Source organism: Jaculus jaculus, chromosome 1, assembly GCF_020740685.1.
Source record: "Jaculus jaculus isolate mJacJac1 chromosome 1, mJacJac1.mat.Y.cur, whole genome shotgun sequence".
Taxonomy (NCBI): domain Eukaryota; kingdom Metazoa; phylum Chordata; class Mammalia; order Rodentia; family Dipodidae; genus Jaculus; species Jaculus jaculus.
Window position 1 is genome coordinate 147,296,508 of NC_059102.1, and position 15,237 is coordinate 147,311,744.

At 43.6% G+C, this 15,237-nt stretch overlaps 1 protein-coding gene across 10 annotated transcripts in view; it reads right to left on the reverse strand.

Annotated features, from left to right (window-relative positions):
• The window catches only part of Tsc1 (TSC complex subunit 1), a 70,663-nt gene extending 55,805 nt beyond the window's left edge, over positions 1 to 14,858 (reverse strand). For 2 of the 10 annotated variants that reach the window (XM_012947837.2, XM_004654040.2), the window contains exons 1-2: positions 14,774 to 14,855; positions 5,483 to 5,545 (exon numbers count right to left, since the gene is read on the reverse strand). The gene's annotated coding sequence lies outside the window, so the exon portion shown is untranslated. Of the gene's footprint in view, positions 1 to 5,482; positions 5,546 to 12,520; positions 12,658 to 14,467; positions 14,530 to 14,676; positions 14,738 to 14,773 lie in introns of those variants that run through there. The other 8 variants (XM_045146091.1, XM_045146093.1, XM_045146111.1 and 5 more) reach the window with 8 other exon arrangements.
• Between the last annotated feature and the right edge of the window lie 379 nt (positions 14,859 to 15,237).

The following is a 15,237-nucleotide window of genomic DNA, read 5'->3' on the forward strand; positions in this document are numbered from 1 at the left end:
ACAGAGTGAATTTCAGGTCAGCCTGGACTACAGTGAGACCCTACCTCAAACCCCATATATGTGTGTGTGTGTGTGTGTGTGTGTGTGTGTATGCATATGTATGTATAATATATATACGTATTACATATATGTATAATACCTATAATATGTATTATATATATAAATTAAGGGACTGGAGAGATGGCTTAGTGGTTAAGGGACTTTCCTGAAAAGTCAAAGAACCCAGGTTCAGTTCCCCAGGACCCACATAAGGAAGATGCACAAGGTGGTCCACACATCTGGAATTTGTTTGCAGCAGCTGGAGGCCCTACCATGCCCATTCTCTCCCTCCCTTTCCCCCTCAATAAATAATAAAGATAAAATTTTAGAAGCTGGAGGGATGGTTTAGTGGTTAAGGTATTTGCCTACAAAGCCAAAGGACCCAGGTTCAATTCCCTAGGGCCCACGTCAGCCAGTTGCACAAGGTGGCACATGTGTCTGGGGTTCGTTTGCAGTGGCTGAAGGCCCTGGTGCACCCATTCTCTCACTTTCTCTGTCAAATAAATAAATAAGTAAAAATACAATATAAAAAGATAAAATATTAAATATATATGTATACATATACAAAGTTTTTTTTAAAAAATAAGAGGTCTAGGAATGTAACTTAGTGATAGAGCTTTGCCTAGTATATATGAAGCTCTAAATTTCATCCCCAACACTACAAACACAATTATACATACAAAAGAATGCAAAGAACATGAAGAGAAAAACAAATCAATGTTATGAAAAAAAAAATGAAATACTAAAATTCACTAATTTTAAAATTTTTTACAAAAATGCTTTATGATGATCAACTGTAATTTTGAGTGCATATAAAAAATATGGTACATCAATAAAACGTTTGTCAAAATGACTGCTGTTAACAAAATGGCCTGGATATCCACGACCTCACAGTGCCGGACACTACCTACACAAGACCATTATAATAGGAGGAAAAAACCATGACATCAAAATAAGAGAGAGACTGATTGAGAGGGGTTATGATGGAGAGTGGAGTTTCAAAGGGGAAAGTGGGGGGAGGGAGAGCATTACCATGGGATATTGTTTACAAACATGGAAGTTGTTAATTTAAAAAAAAAAAAAAAGACTGCCTTTAAGTTATCAACAATTTTCAGTAGTTAAAGGAGTTCTCCCTCCCAAGCAGGGTCCCACGTTATCCCAGGCTACCTGGAACTGACTCTATAGCCCCAGGTTTGCCTTGAACTCACAGCAATCCTCCTTTCTCAGCCTTCCAAGTGCTGGGACTAAAGGTATAAGCCATCATGCCTAGCCTGGACCTTTGAGGCCTTCTAAGCTATGAATCTCTAAGGAAATTGCCTACTGTAAACTTGCCTAATGAGTGACAATGGTATAAGTGTGCCAGCTCAGGAGGAAATCACACACACTAAGCACAGTAGCCATAGGACAATCTAGTAGCTAATGATATTCATAAAGTATGTTTCCTATGCTAAAATTTCAAACTTAAGTCTGACTACTAAAATGTATACAATTACAGAGAAGATAAATGTTTACTAAAACCTGAAAGATATTCTACTTAGGTGTCAATGATTTTAACATTTGCCTCCCTGAATTTGGGTTCAAGTTCTCAGTCAGTGAAATGCTTTAAAAGGGACAGTATAGCCAGGTGTGGTAATTAACACCTATAATCCCAGCACTCTGTAGGCTGAGGCAAGATCATGGATTTGAGGCCAGTCTGGACTGCATAGTGGGACCCTCTCAAAAAAAACAGAAGTACCTCAGAATACAGAATGAATTCCAGGTCAGCCTGGACTAGAGTGAGACCCTACCTTGAAAAACAAAACAAAACAAAAAAATAGTAGCCAATGGAATTTCAAAGGGGAAAGTGGGGGGGGGATTAACATGGTATTTTTTTTATAATCATGGAAAATGCTAATAAAAAATAAAATATATATATATTAAAAAAAAGAAAACAAAAAAAATTAAAAAAAAAAGTAGCCAGGCATGGTGGCACACACCTTTAGTCCCAGCACACAGGAGGGAGAGGTAACAGTATTGTTGTGACTTTGAGGCTACACTGAGACTACATAGTGAATTCTGGGTCAGCCTGGGCTACAGTGAGACTCTACCTCAAAAAAAAAAAAAAAAAAAGGATATATAAAGGGGTAGTGTAAAAATGAAGAGTCAAACTTAGCTTTCCCCATTTACAAGAAAATGGCACTTCCACCAGTAATCTATAATCTAACTCCCTGTTTAGTGGGTCTGTCTTCAAGGCAAAAATCTGACCATATTTCACAATTCCCATGACAAAGGTAAGGCAGTAACAGCATACAGTAAGTGGCAACTCCTGAGCCAACAAATGAATCACATTAGTAATCTGTGTATAAAAAGAGTAGCCTAGATACCTCTCAGCTTCCTTACATGCTTCCTGTATTATACACAAATCCTACAATTGGTACCTGTGAAGGTTAATCTTCACTGTTGACTTGATCAGATTTAGAATCACCATAGGAGCTGGAGAGACAGCTTAGCAGTTAAGGTGCTTGCCTGAAAGCCAAAGGACCCAGGTTTGATTCTCCAGGACCCATGTAAGCCAGATGCTCAAGGTGGCAGATGTATAAGGAGTTCACTTGCAGTGGCTAGAAGCCCTGGTGAGTCTATTCTCTCTATCTACCTCTCTCTCTCTCTGTACTTCTCTAACAAATAAATAAATAAGGAAAAAATAGAATCACCTTGGAAACACACCTCTGAGTGTGTCCATGAGTGTTTCCAGAAAGGGAAGACCGGCCTGAATGAGGGAAGTACCATGCCCTGTGGAATGCAGTCCTAGACTGAATAAAAACAAGAAAGGTAGCTGAGTACCAGCATTTACCTCTGCTTCCTGATGGCAGATGCAATGTGACCAGCTGCCTGTCATTCCTGCCTCCATGACTTACCCAAATAAACCCTTTCTTTCTTTTTTTAAAACCATTTTTAAAAATATTTTTATCGCCAGGCATGGTGGCACACACCTTTAATCCCAGCATTCAGGAGGCCGAGGTAGGGGATCACATGAGTTTGAGACCACCCTGAGACTACATAGTAGATTAAGGTCAGCCTGGGCCAGACTGAGACCCTACCTTGAAAACCAAAACAAAACAAAAAAAAAAACAAAAAAAAGTGTGTGTGTGTATATGCATATGTATGTATGTACGTGTGTGTGTGTGTGTGTGTGTGTGTGTGTGTATGTATGTGTATACACACACACATACATACACATACATATATATTTGTTATAAATATTGATTTATTTATTGCTGGGCATGGTGGCTCACTCCTTTAATCCCAGCACTTGGAGAAGCACCATGAGTTCAAGGCCACCCTGAGACTACAGAGTGAGATCCAGGTCAGCCTGAGCTAGAGTGAGACCCTACTCTGAAAACCCAAAATAACCAAATAAATAAAAATTATTTATTTGCAAAGAGAGAAAAATAGGCAGAGAAAGAGAGAGAGAATGGGAGCACCAGGGCATAATGCCACTGCAAATGAACTCCGATGCATAAGCCACTTTGGGCATCTGGCTTTAGATGAGTACTGGGGAATCAAACCCAGGTTGTTAGTGTTGCAGGCAAGCACCTTAACCACTGAGAATATCTCTTCAGGCCCTTCCTTTCTTTTCTTTTTTTTTTTTTTAAAGATATTTTTTATTTATTTATTTATTTGAGAGCGACAGACACAGAGAGAAAGACAGATAGAGGGAGAGAGAGAGAATGGGCGCGCCAGGGCTTCCAGCCTCTGCAAACGAACTCCAGACGCGGGCCCCCCCTTGTGCATCTGGCTAACGTGGGACCTGGGGAACCGAGCCTCGAACCGGGGTCCTTAGGCTTCACAGGCAAGTGCTTAACCGCTAAGCCATCTCTCCAGCCCAAGGCCCTTCCTTTCTTATGTTGCTTTTCTCGGGTACTTTGTTAAAGCAAAGAGAAAAATGACTAGTATAACATCCTTGCTGGTACCCTCAAAACTATAGTTCACAGACTTGATGAGGTCACTAAAACTAAATTCAGATCTATAAAAGTGTCAGAGCCACACATTTATGAAGGGCATGCTCTGGGATTTTAAGATTCCCTTGATTCCTAAAAACCACCAAAGCAAATAACTTGTTCAAAATAACTAAAGTTAACTAACAGATATAACCACATCAAGATACACGTGTTGGTGCACTAGTTCAGGAGTTCTTGCTCAAGGTCCTTATCAGCCAGGGTTCAGAACCTCTCCAACTGGCTAAATGACACACACCTTCAATCCCAATACTCAGGAGGCTAAGGTAAGAGGATTGCTGTGAGTTCAAGGCCAGCCTCATACTACATAATGAATTCCAGGTAATCCTGGGCTAGAGTGATACCCTACTTTGAAAAAAAAAAAAAAAAGTTAGAGGCTGGAAAGATGGCTCAGTAGTTAAGGTACTTGCCTACAAATCCTAACAACCCAGGTTCAATTCTCCAGTACCCAAGTAAAGCCAGAATCAAAGTGGCACGTGCACCTGGAGTTGACTTGCAGTGGCCAAAGGCCCTGACATGCCCATATTCTTTCTCTCTCCCTCCTTACCTCTTTCCTTCAGTCCCCCCCCCGTGTGTGTGTGTGTGTGTGTGTGTGTGTGTGTGTGTGTATGTGTGTGTGTGTGTTCTCTCTGCTTGCCAATAAATAAATAAAATATTTTTTTTATAAACTAGAATTGACTACTACATAGAAATGATGAAATGATTTACATGGAAGATCCCCCCAAGTACTAGCCATATTATCTTAGGAGAATTACCCATTATCTTTAAGCCCAACCTGTAAAATGGAGATACACCAAAAATGTGGTTGTAAGAAAGAAAATAAGAAATGCACAGAATACACTTAGCACAGTATATGTGTGTGTGTGTGTGTGTGTGTGTGTGTGTGTGTGAACAAGCATTAAAATAATGAAGCTAATTATTTCAAGGGCCTGGAGAAATAGCTCAGTGGTTAAAGACCCTTGCTTGCAAAGCCCAATTGTCTGAGTTCAACTCCCCAATATCCACATAAAGCCAGATGCACAAAGTGGCACATACATCTGGAGTTAGTTTGCAGTGGCAAGAGGCCCTGGCATGCCTACTCATACTCTGCATATGAAATATTGAATTTTTTCAAGCCAGGTGTGGTGGTGCACGCCTTTAATCCCAGCACTCGGGAGGCAGAGGTAGGAGGATCACAGTGAGTTCAAGGCCACCCTGAGACTACCTAGTGAATTCCATCCAGGTCAGCCTGAGCTAGAGTGAGACCCTGCCTCAAAAACACAAAAAACCAAAAAAATAAAAGATTCAAAAATATTTATTTCATAAAAGTATCTACAACTAGCTAAAACCATAAGCTAAATTAAATCCCTGGATACCAAGAAGCATATGTATAATAAGGAACCCACACACAAAATGAGAAGCTCCTACCCCAACCTTCTCTCAATCCCCGGACTGAATTTGGGCCTTACCTGCTTCGGAGACAATTGGTACTTCAGTTTCCTGTTCTGACAGCCTGACGTCTTTCATGGTCACTGGAAGGAAAACAAACACATGTATGTATATGTATATAACAACCCTGTAATGAAGTAAAACCCAAGATTCAATCAGAAGAGAAGTTAGGGTTCATGTGGAACAACTCATTCCCACTATCACTGACAAGCGGCCATCTGGTTTCCACTGGAATGAACACTTACAATCATCAGGAGCACGTGCCTCTCATCTGCATTTCTGAACAGTGGCTGCTGGAACTTGTAATCGCTCCCTTTTGTTAACTATTACAGCTATCAATGAGTGGGCAGAAGAGGCTCTAAAACAAGTTCCTGATGTAATATGAGCTCAGCCACTTATTACTCAGTAACTTTGGCTATTTCTTACATCTCTAATGTCTCACCTTGAGTTGTCTTATCTATAAAGTGAGAGTATCCTCAACCTCAACCTAGGCAGAGGAGCTATGTAAAGGAGGTCCTAGTAAGGAGACCAAGAGGCACAGAGCTGAGTGGGCCTACATCCTCCTCTCACAGGCAGCCCTTGCAGCCCTACCTTGTTTTCCAAGTATACCCAACCCCATACCTAAAAGACGGTGTTTTCCTGGCAAACTCTCCAACCTGCAATTCTCAGCTTAAACACTCCTTCAGAAAAGCCTACCTTGACCCCCTCCTCCATCCTACTGCCATGCCCCAGACTAGGTCACGCCCCTGATGAATCAGCAGCCTATATTTCTTATCACTTTCCACAGCACAATTGAATAAGTGTAACTAGTTGTTGAGCATGTTAGGGAAAGACTAGTTCATTAAGTATTCTATCACCGGATCTAGTCACCCCAAGGTTCATGAGCCCGAGCCAGGACAGGGATATGATCCAAGTGGGTTGCTGATTTCCCAGGGGATGGTAGATTAATAAACTAACATTGCAAGATGAGATTCATGGCTGCAACTACCACAGTACCTGGCACTTGCTGACTGAATGACAGGAGTTAAAATATTTCTGAGATAAATGTACAAAGCCTAATGCTGCCCTCAAGCAGCACAGTCTAAATATTCATGACAAGAAAAATACTTCCAACAGCAGTATCTATTCTTTCTTCCCCCTTATCATACTATCCATGTTTTATGAGTATTTGTAAATACATTCCAGTTGCTTTTAAAATAATGGGCCCATCAACTTAGGTTTAAGTATGATCTAATTGTAGGACTGTAAACTCCATGAGGGCAGGGGCCATTGTGTTTGGCACAAACATATACATATATGTTTGTTTTCCCTCCAGTGACCATAAAAGACATCAAGCTGACAAGATTATCGTGGTACCTGGTACACCCTGGGCAGCTCCCTAAGATCCCATTAGCTTCCCTAACAGCCATTCCTGGGTTGAATCCACAATATGAAAACTGACCCTCACACCCTAAACAGCTAATTATACTAAGACCAGCAACAAGTTTTGAAATACACAACCCTGGTCAAAGTCAAACAAGAAAATTGAGCAAGTTTCTAGGGTGATCACAGTACCACAGGTAGCACACACGGGGAATTCACACCAGTAGTCTCAGTGGTCACCGTAAGCCTGTGATGTGAGCAGAGCTGCAGGCTGCATCCCCTTCACAGGGGCCTGCCGCACCTTGCAAACAAGGGAATGCCACCCGGCCACTTTCACTCCATCAAGTCACAGAGCTGGAGCTGGTACAGGAGCCCCTCGGCTTCAACCTTAATTCAGCCACTCACCAGTGAGTCATACTGACTTCCACTTATAATTCCTCCCAGTTGGATCTTTTACCCAAAAATAAATAATCTAAGACAAGGGGGAAAATTAGGGCATTCCAAGGTGAGATCTTGTAGCCTGCCAAGGTCACTGTCCTAGACAAGCACACTACCATGGGAAATAAGAATGGGTTTTTGTCCAGTGCTCAACATTAGGACTTATCACTATGCTTTAAAAAAAAAAAGGACAGGAGGGGCTGGAGAGATGGCTTAGCTGTTAAGCGTGTGCCTGTGAAGCCTAAGAACCCTGGTTTGAGGCTCGATTCCCCAGGACCCACGTTAGCCAGATGCACAAGGGGGCGCACAATCTGGAGTTTGTTTGCAGTGGCTGGAGGCTCTGGCGTGCCCATTCTCTCTATATATCTGTCTCTTTCTCTGTCACTTTTAAGTACAAAAAAAAAATTTTTAAAAAGGATGGGAGGCCGGGCGTGGTGGTTCAAGCCTTTAAGCTCTTGGGAGGCAGAGGTAGGAGGATCACCATGAGTTCAAGGCCACCCTGAGACTACAGAATGAATTCCAGGTCCACCTGAGCTAGAGTGAGACCCTACCTCGGAAAACCAAACAATAAAATAATAATTTAAAAAAAGGATGGGAGGCCGGGCGTGGTGGCAGAAGCCTTTAATCCCAGCATTAGGAAGGCAGAGGTAGAAGGATTGCCATGAGTTCAAGGGTACCCTGAGATGACAGAGTTAATTCCAGGTCAGCCTGGGCTAGAGTGAGACCGTACCTCAAATTTTTTTTTTAAATAAAGGATGGGAGAACCAAATTATCATCCATTTTCTGCAGTATGCCACAAGCTACCTACCATTATTGTATTTTTTAAGAATCCACTTAAAATTGTCTATACTAGTTGGGTGTGGTGGCACACACCTTTAATCCCAGCACTTAGGAGACAGAAGTAGGAGGATCACCATGAGTTCAAGGCGGCCCAGAGAATGCATAGTGAATTCCAGGTCAGCCTGAGCTACAGTAAGACCCTACCTTTAAAAAAAAAAAAAAGAAAGAAAGAAATGGAAAGAGAAGAAATTGCCTACACACTAGGCAGTTTTCATGTCATTACAAGAGGTGTGAGTGTGGACCTACATGGAAGTGAGGGTGTCAATGGAAACACCTGCCAGAAAATAAAAGCAGCATCTACTTCCCTCATCTCCAAAAGCCAAGTCTGACAAGTGTTTAGTAAGTTACTCGACTGTGGTTTTTGTTTGTTTGTTTGTTTCAAGATAGGGTCTCACTCTAGTCCAGGCTGACATGGAATTCACTATGTAGTCTCAGGGTAGCCTCAAATTTACAGTGATCCCCCTACCTCTGAGTCCCAAGTTCTGGAATTAAAGGCATGTGCCACCAGACCCAGCTACCTATTTTATTTTTTTTCTTTTTTGCTTTTTTGAGGTAGAGTCTCACTCTGGCCCAGGCTGATCTGTAATTCTCTATGGAGTCTCAGGGTGGCCTCTAATTCACAACGATCCTCCTACCTCTGCCTCCCAAGTGCTGGGATTAAAGGCATGGGCCACCACGCACGGCTACCTGTGTTATTTTTAATTTATTTTATTTTACTTTTTATGAGAATGAGAGAGAAAATTCTTTTGTTTAATTTTTATGTTAAATTTAATTTTTTAATTTTGCATATGTGTTCGTGTGTGAGAGAACAGGAGTGTAACTGCCATGGCTCACGTAAGATTAGAGGACAACCACTGAATCAGTTCTCACCTTGTGTGAAACAGTCTCTTGCTCACTGCTGGCGAGCTCCTGAGCTTCCAGGAACTCTCTCTCCACCTCCCATGGGATTACACTGGGGTTACTGGGTACTTCCATATGAGTTCTGGAGAACCAAATTCTGGTCCTCAAACTTGCACAGCAAGCACTTTTATTCACTGAGCAATTTCCCCAGTTTGTGCTTACTAAGTTCTAACTTTTGGTTTTTTTTTAGGTAGGGTCTCCTTCTAGCTCAGGCGGACCTGAATTCATTCTGTAGTCTCAGGATGGCCATGAACTCACCATGATTCTTCTGCCTCTCAAGTGCTGGGATTAAAAGGCATGTGCTACCATGCCCAGCCTTTTTTTTTAATATGGCACCTAAGGTTGAATTCCCAGTGAAATAAAGAGAACCTTCCAAAACAGAAGTTTAAGAAAATGACATAATATAAACATGTAAGTCTATGTTCAAAAGATAGACCTTTCCTACATACTGGTTTAAAAAAAGGAAAAAGATTGTCTTTAATAAAGTTCAAGTGCATTTTAAAGAGCTGGGGTCCATAAAGCCTCTGAAGCTATTTCCAAAATTATCTATCTGTAGACATTTTCTGGTAGTGTCAGGACATCAAAGGTAGAGGAAGGAACATTGTTCTACAGCTTTTCACAGATTTTTTTCAAAGGAACAAAGTCTCCCTTCACTCCCAAAGAGAGTTTAAAAATTTTTCACCTAGCTTGGTCATGCCTGTAATCCCAGTATTCAATAAACTGGGGCAGAAGAATCAGAATTTCAAGGCTAATCTCAGCTCAGTAACAAGTTTAAGACCAGCCTGGGATACATGAGTCTCTAACTAAAAAAAAAAATCCAGTGACCAATAAATTAGTTTAGGAGATTAGCGGATTGAGCAGTTTATCAAAGCAGAGTATTTAATACTTGGGTTCACGACCCAAGGCAGCCACTGAGTGATCTTGGGTACTTTATTCAGGTCTCAGTTTCCTTTCCTATCCTGCTTTTTTTTTGGGTGGGGGGTTCAAGGTAGGGTCTCACTCTAGCCCAGGCTGACCTGGAATTCACTATGGAATTTCAGGGTGGATCCTCCTACCTCTGCCTCCCAAATGCTGAGATTAAAGGCATGTGCAGCCCCCAGACCCCCATCCTGCTTCTTAAAACTGCAGGAAGAGAAAAGGGCTGACACTTAGGTAAGGATTTTAAACTTTTTGTAACAATATTACTACTAAGCAAAATGTATCCCTGGAAAAATGATCCTTAGCAGCCTAGCCACTTAATGGCTTGTATTTGAAACACTGATAAAAACTCTGTAACTTCAAACAGATACACTTGGTTTCTTGCTGGGAGCATACAGTGTAGGAGAGACCTTAAGGACACAGGAAAAAGGGCACTCTATCTGTACTTCCATCTCACCAAAACAAGCAAGACCAAGACTGCCTTTCATTACTCAAACACATCAGGGACACCACATTCACTTTACAGGGGGACCTGGGAGTTGTAGGCCAGTAACTACCATGCCTTCCTTGGGATTAAAGCCAGCTTTTTTTTTAAAGGGCACTTTATTCATTAGATATCAATCTGAACTTTAAAAAAAACATATTCTGTTACTTTTGCTATTTCCCTGTATTAAAAAAAGTTATGCTGGGCGTTGTGGTGCACATCTTTAATCCCAGCACTCGGGAGGCAGAGGCAGGAGGATCACCCTGAGTTCGAGGCTACCCTGAAACTACATAGTGAATTCCAGGTCAGCCTGGGCGAAAGTAAGACCCTACCTCGAAAAAACAAAAAAAAAAAAAGTTACTACTCTATAAAAGTGACCAGAAAACAAGGTCCCAAAATCACTTATCTCTTAGATATAGGTAAATATATGTACTTCGTTCTCACTCATTCAAAGTAGTGTTAAATTACTAATTTTTAGCAGCTATAGGCTTAAGAAGTAAATTAATGAATAATCTCAAATTGCTTATCAAAAATATATTTCAAACCAATTAAATGAAAAAAGAGTATTTAATGCAAACCAAATTATATAGTCATACATTGATGGTCTGAGCTTTTAAAAAACTAAAATGTGGGCTGCAGAAATGGCTTAGCAGTTAAGTGCTTGCCTGTGAAGCCTAAGGACCCCAGTTTGAGGCTCCATTCCCCAGGACCCACGTTAGCCAGATGCCACAAGGGGGCGCATGCATCTGTAGTTCGTTTGCAGTGACTGGAGGCCCTGGCATGCCCTTTCTCTCTCCCTCTCTCCCTCCCTCTCTCTCTCTCTCTCTCTCTCTCTCTCTCTCTCTCTCTCTCTCTCTCTCTCTCTCTCCCTCCCTCCCTCCCTCCCTCCCTCCCTCCCTCCCTCCCTCCCTCCCTCCCTCCCTCCCTCCCTCCCCTTTCTCTGTCTATCGCTCTCAAATAAATAAATAAAAATAAACAATTAAAAAAACCTGCCAGGCATGGTGGTGCAAGCCTTTAATCCCAGCACTCAGGAGGCAGAAGTAGGAGGATTGCTGTGAGTTTGAGGCCACCCTGAGATTCCATAAAGAATTCCAGGTCATCCTGGGCTAGAGTGAGACCCTACCTCGAAAAACCAAAAAATAAAAAACTAAAATGTGGTCTGGAGAGATAGCTCAGTGGTTAAGGTGCTTGCCTGCAAAGCCTAAGAACTCAAGTTCAATTGCCCAGTACCCACATAACACCAGATGTACAAGGTGATGTCTGGAGTTCATTTACAATTGATGGAGGCCCTGGCTCACCCATTCTCTTTCTAAGATTTTTTTTTTTTAATATTTTACTTATTTGAGAGATAGAAGGGGAGAAAGAGAGAGTGGTGTGCCAGTGCCTCTAGCCACTGTAAACAAACTCCAGATGCATGCACTACCTTGTGGATCTGACAAGCACCCTGAACTGCTGAGCTATCTCCTCAGGCCAGGGAATTCCTTTAAAACAATTGTATGATATAGCCAGGCATGGTGGCACACGCCTTTAATCCCAGCACTTGGGAGGCAGAGGTAGGAGGATTGCTGTTGAGTTCAAGGCCACCCTGAGACTACCAAGTGAATTCCAGGTCACCCTGAGACTGCCAAGTGAATTCCAGGTCACCCTGGACTAGTGATCCTACCTCAAAAAAACAAAAAACAAACAACAAAAAAAAACTGTACTATATAAAGGATAAACAAGTTCACCCTATCAGGTAGCCTGAACGTCACCAATTTTCTTGGTTATTCTACAACTATTAACACAGAGTCAATGGACTGACTTAGAAAGTTTACTAAAGGCCAGGATGACTTTAAATCACAGAAATCTAGCATTCAAGAATATCCAATTAGTTGCAGGACAAGCTAATGTTAGTTCATGAGGGCACTGGAACCCAGGAACAAACATACCTGTAGCCTCACAAATTTCAAAGGAAGACAGAGCTAGATGAAGTCAGCTCTCCTTCAGAGCTCCAAACTCCCCCACTACTACACACATCAGAGGCTAGAAGCTATTTTGAGAAATGCCTCTGCAATAAATTATAAATTGAAAGAAAAGCAAATAGCCAAAATGATACTTTAAGCCAGTGATCATCGACCTCTGGTGTGTATCAGATCCAGACCTCTTCCAAAATGCATGTACAGACAGGGGGTCCTCCATGGCCAGATGTGTGGGTGCACAGAGGATCAGATGAACACTAGTTTGGGATCCCTTGTTTCTGGCAACTTCATTACCCTGTAAATAGGACACATACAGGTTTGTATTAGACATGCCCTGGTCAGACTGTCTAGTTTCATCTCACGGTGAAACCAGGTAGGCACAGAAGGCATCGCATCACAGCACAGCAGCAACAGGGCCAGACTTCTGCTAAGCCCAGTGAGGAACAGGATTGGAGACTTCAATTTAATGAGAGCATGCAAGAAGGCTGGCAGCCTGCTTCTTTCTAACTAGGAATTTAGAAACATACCAAGTGTTTGTTTATGAAGAAGGAAAGAAAGCTTATATCAAGTGCCCTTCTAAGCCCATGATGTAAGAGTGTTTTTGGATAAGATATTAACTTTAGTAAGAAGATATTTTCCGTTTACTAGAGGACTCGTCTGCAGCTCCCCAGGGCAATGAACAAAGAATGGTTCGGTGTTCCTGAGGCGCCTCATTTGCCTGATGCATGACTGTTAAAGGTACACTTCCCTACAAAACCCTAAATCAGTTTTCACATTTGCATGTTCCAGGTTTACTCAGGAATGCTCAACTTAAAAATCACAGGTGGTTGCTCAGTAAATCAAAGGCTCCCAGAAGATTATGTTTGGTTATGCTTTCTGAAATTTACTGCTCCACTTTCCCAGCTTGTTTGAATGCAGATGACTCCAAGTTGATCTCAAAGTTATAAATCAAAGTATCTCGGAAGAGTATTAGTCTATTTTAGTACCTTTACAGCTTATTCTATGTAAAGTGAAGCACTATTTCCATGCTTTCTATTAAAAAAAAAAAAATCTAGCAAAGATTTTTAACATTTCTTTTTGCAGTTAACGCTACCTTTCTTTAATAAAAATATAAAATACTTTGCAACCCAATTTGCCGAGGAGGGACTAATAAATTCACATGCTTGTACAGCATAGCCGTAAGAAACAAAAGTATAAAGTGTACAAGACAAAGTGCACGAAGTTCAAAATTAAACACACATGCACACACACACACACACACACACACACAAACTTGGCCAAATGTTAACAACAATCACTTAATGACAGCACAGCTTTGATCAAATAGACAAATGGAACCAGTCAGACCTCACTTCCACCCCGGGCTCAGACTAGGGGGTGTGACCTTGGACAAGTTACCCCAATCTCTACAGGCTTTTAGTTTCTTTATTTGAAAAGCCAGACAGAGACTGCCCCACTTCTTTTTCTAGAACTAAAGAGGTGATGGCTCCCCAAGCACTCTGTGGCTGCCCGGGGAGCCCCTCTCCCCATCCTAAAAACAAAAAACTAGCTACTGTTACTCACCAGGAGGACCGCGCCCCTCTCACATCTCCCCATCCCCATCCCATACACGAAACCCACGAAGCAAAACTCTTTCTAAAGGACCACACAAAAGAAAACGCCTGAACTGTGGAAGGGGCTCCGGGAGCGCAGGCTCCTCTCGGTTCCACCAGTTCCTCGAATGAATGAATGAGTGAGGTCTGGCAGCGGCTCTGCGAACAGCCGTCTCCGCGGGCGCCGAGGTAACTGTCTCTCAGCACCCGTGAGACACCCACAAGCACAGCTCCGGAGAAGCACTCCAGCTGCGCCCATGTCAGCGCCGACCCCGGGGTCCAGGGGACTCCCCGACGCCCGTAGGCGGCCTCCATTCATTCTCGCCCCCCCCCCCCCCCACATCCCGACCGCTCCATCAAGTCTGGGGACCAGCTCCAGCCCCGGCCTCGCCCGCCCTCGCCCCGGCCCAGGGTCTCGGTCCCCAGCGCTCCGCATCCCTCGGGAACCTGTCACCCCGAGAACTGGCGGACCGGCAATGGGAGGGGGGCCCGCCTCAACCCTGCCCTCCTCACCGAGGCCCCGGGCGGAGGGCGAGGGCAGCCGTCCTGTCGGCCGCCGAGGAGGGACGAAATGCCCACCGGACCCGTCTCTCCTCACTCCCCACACCCCAGGGACCCTCCAATCCCCGCCGGAGACGGCGCGTAATAAGAGGGAGGGGGAACACTCTCTGAGCCCCCTTCCTCGGACCCTTCAATCCAGCAAACGAGCCCCTGGCTCCCACCTTCTGGAGACATCCACACTGAGGTCACGTTGCCAAGGCTGTCCCGAGAAGCTCCCCTAAAAAAATAAGAGAGAGGGGGAAACACCCCCATACTCACCCACCGTCTCCTCCCCCTCAGCTGTTTACCTCACAGTTCCTCCAGCCTACAGGGCGCCGCCATCTTGGACGTACAACACCTCCCCCCTCCCTGTCGTGAAGCGGCCGCGCGGCCCGCCGAGGCCTCCGCCACAGAAAAGAGTCCCGCAAGCCACTGGAGTGTAAGGATACGGTAAACAATATCGGCAGCCTAGCACAACGGAACACGCCTTTCCACCGACTACGGATGGTACGAGCTGGCCGGGAAAATTAGAGAAACAAACAAACAAACCTAAAGAGTATTTTTTAAGGTGGGGGCGGGGACGTCGGAGGGATCCCAAAAGTGGGACCGCTGAGAGATCTTGTGACTCTGAAGGAGGCAGGAAAAAAAAAGGGCCGGCCCGGTGGGCGGAGCGACGCGAGAGTCCGAGGGGGCGGGGCGGGGCGGTGTAATAAACAAGCCCGTGCGATGGGTGTGGCGGCAGC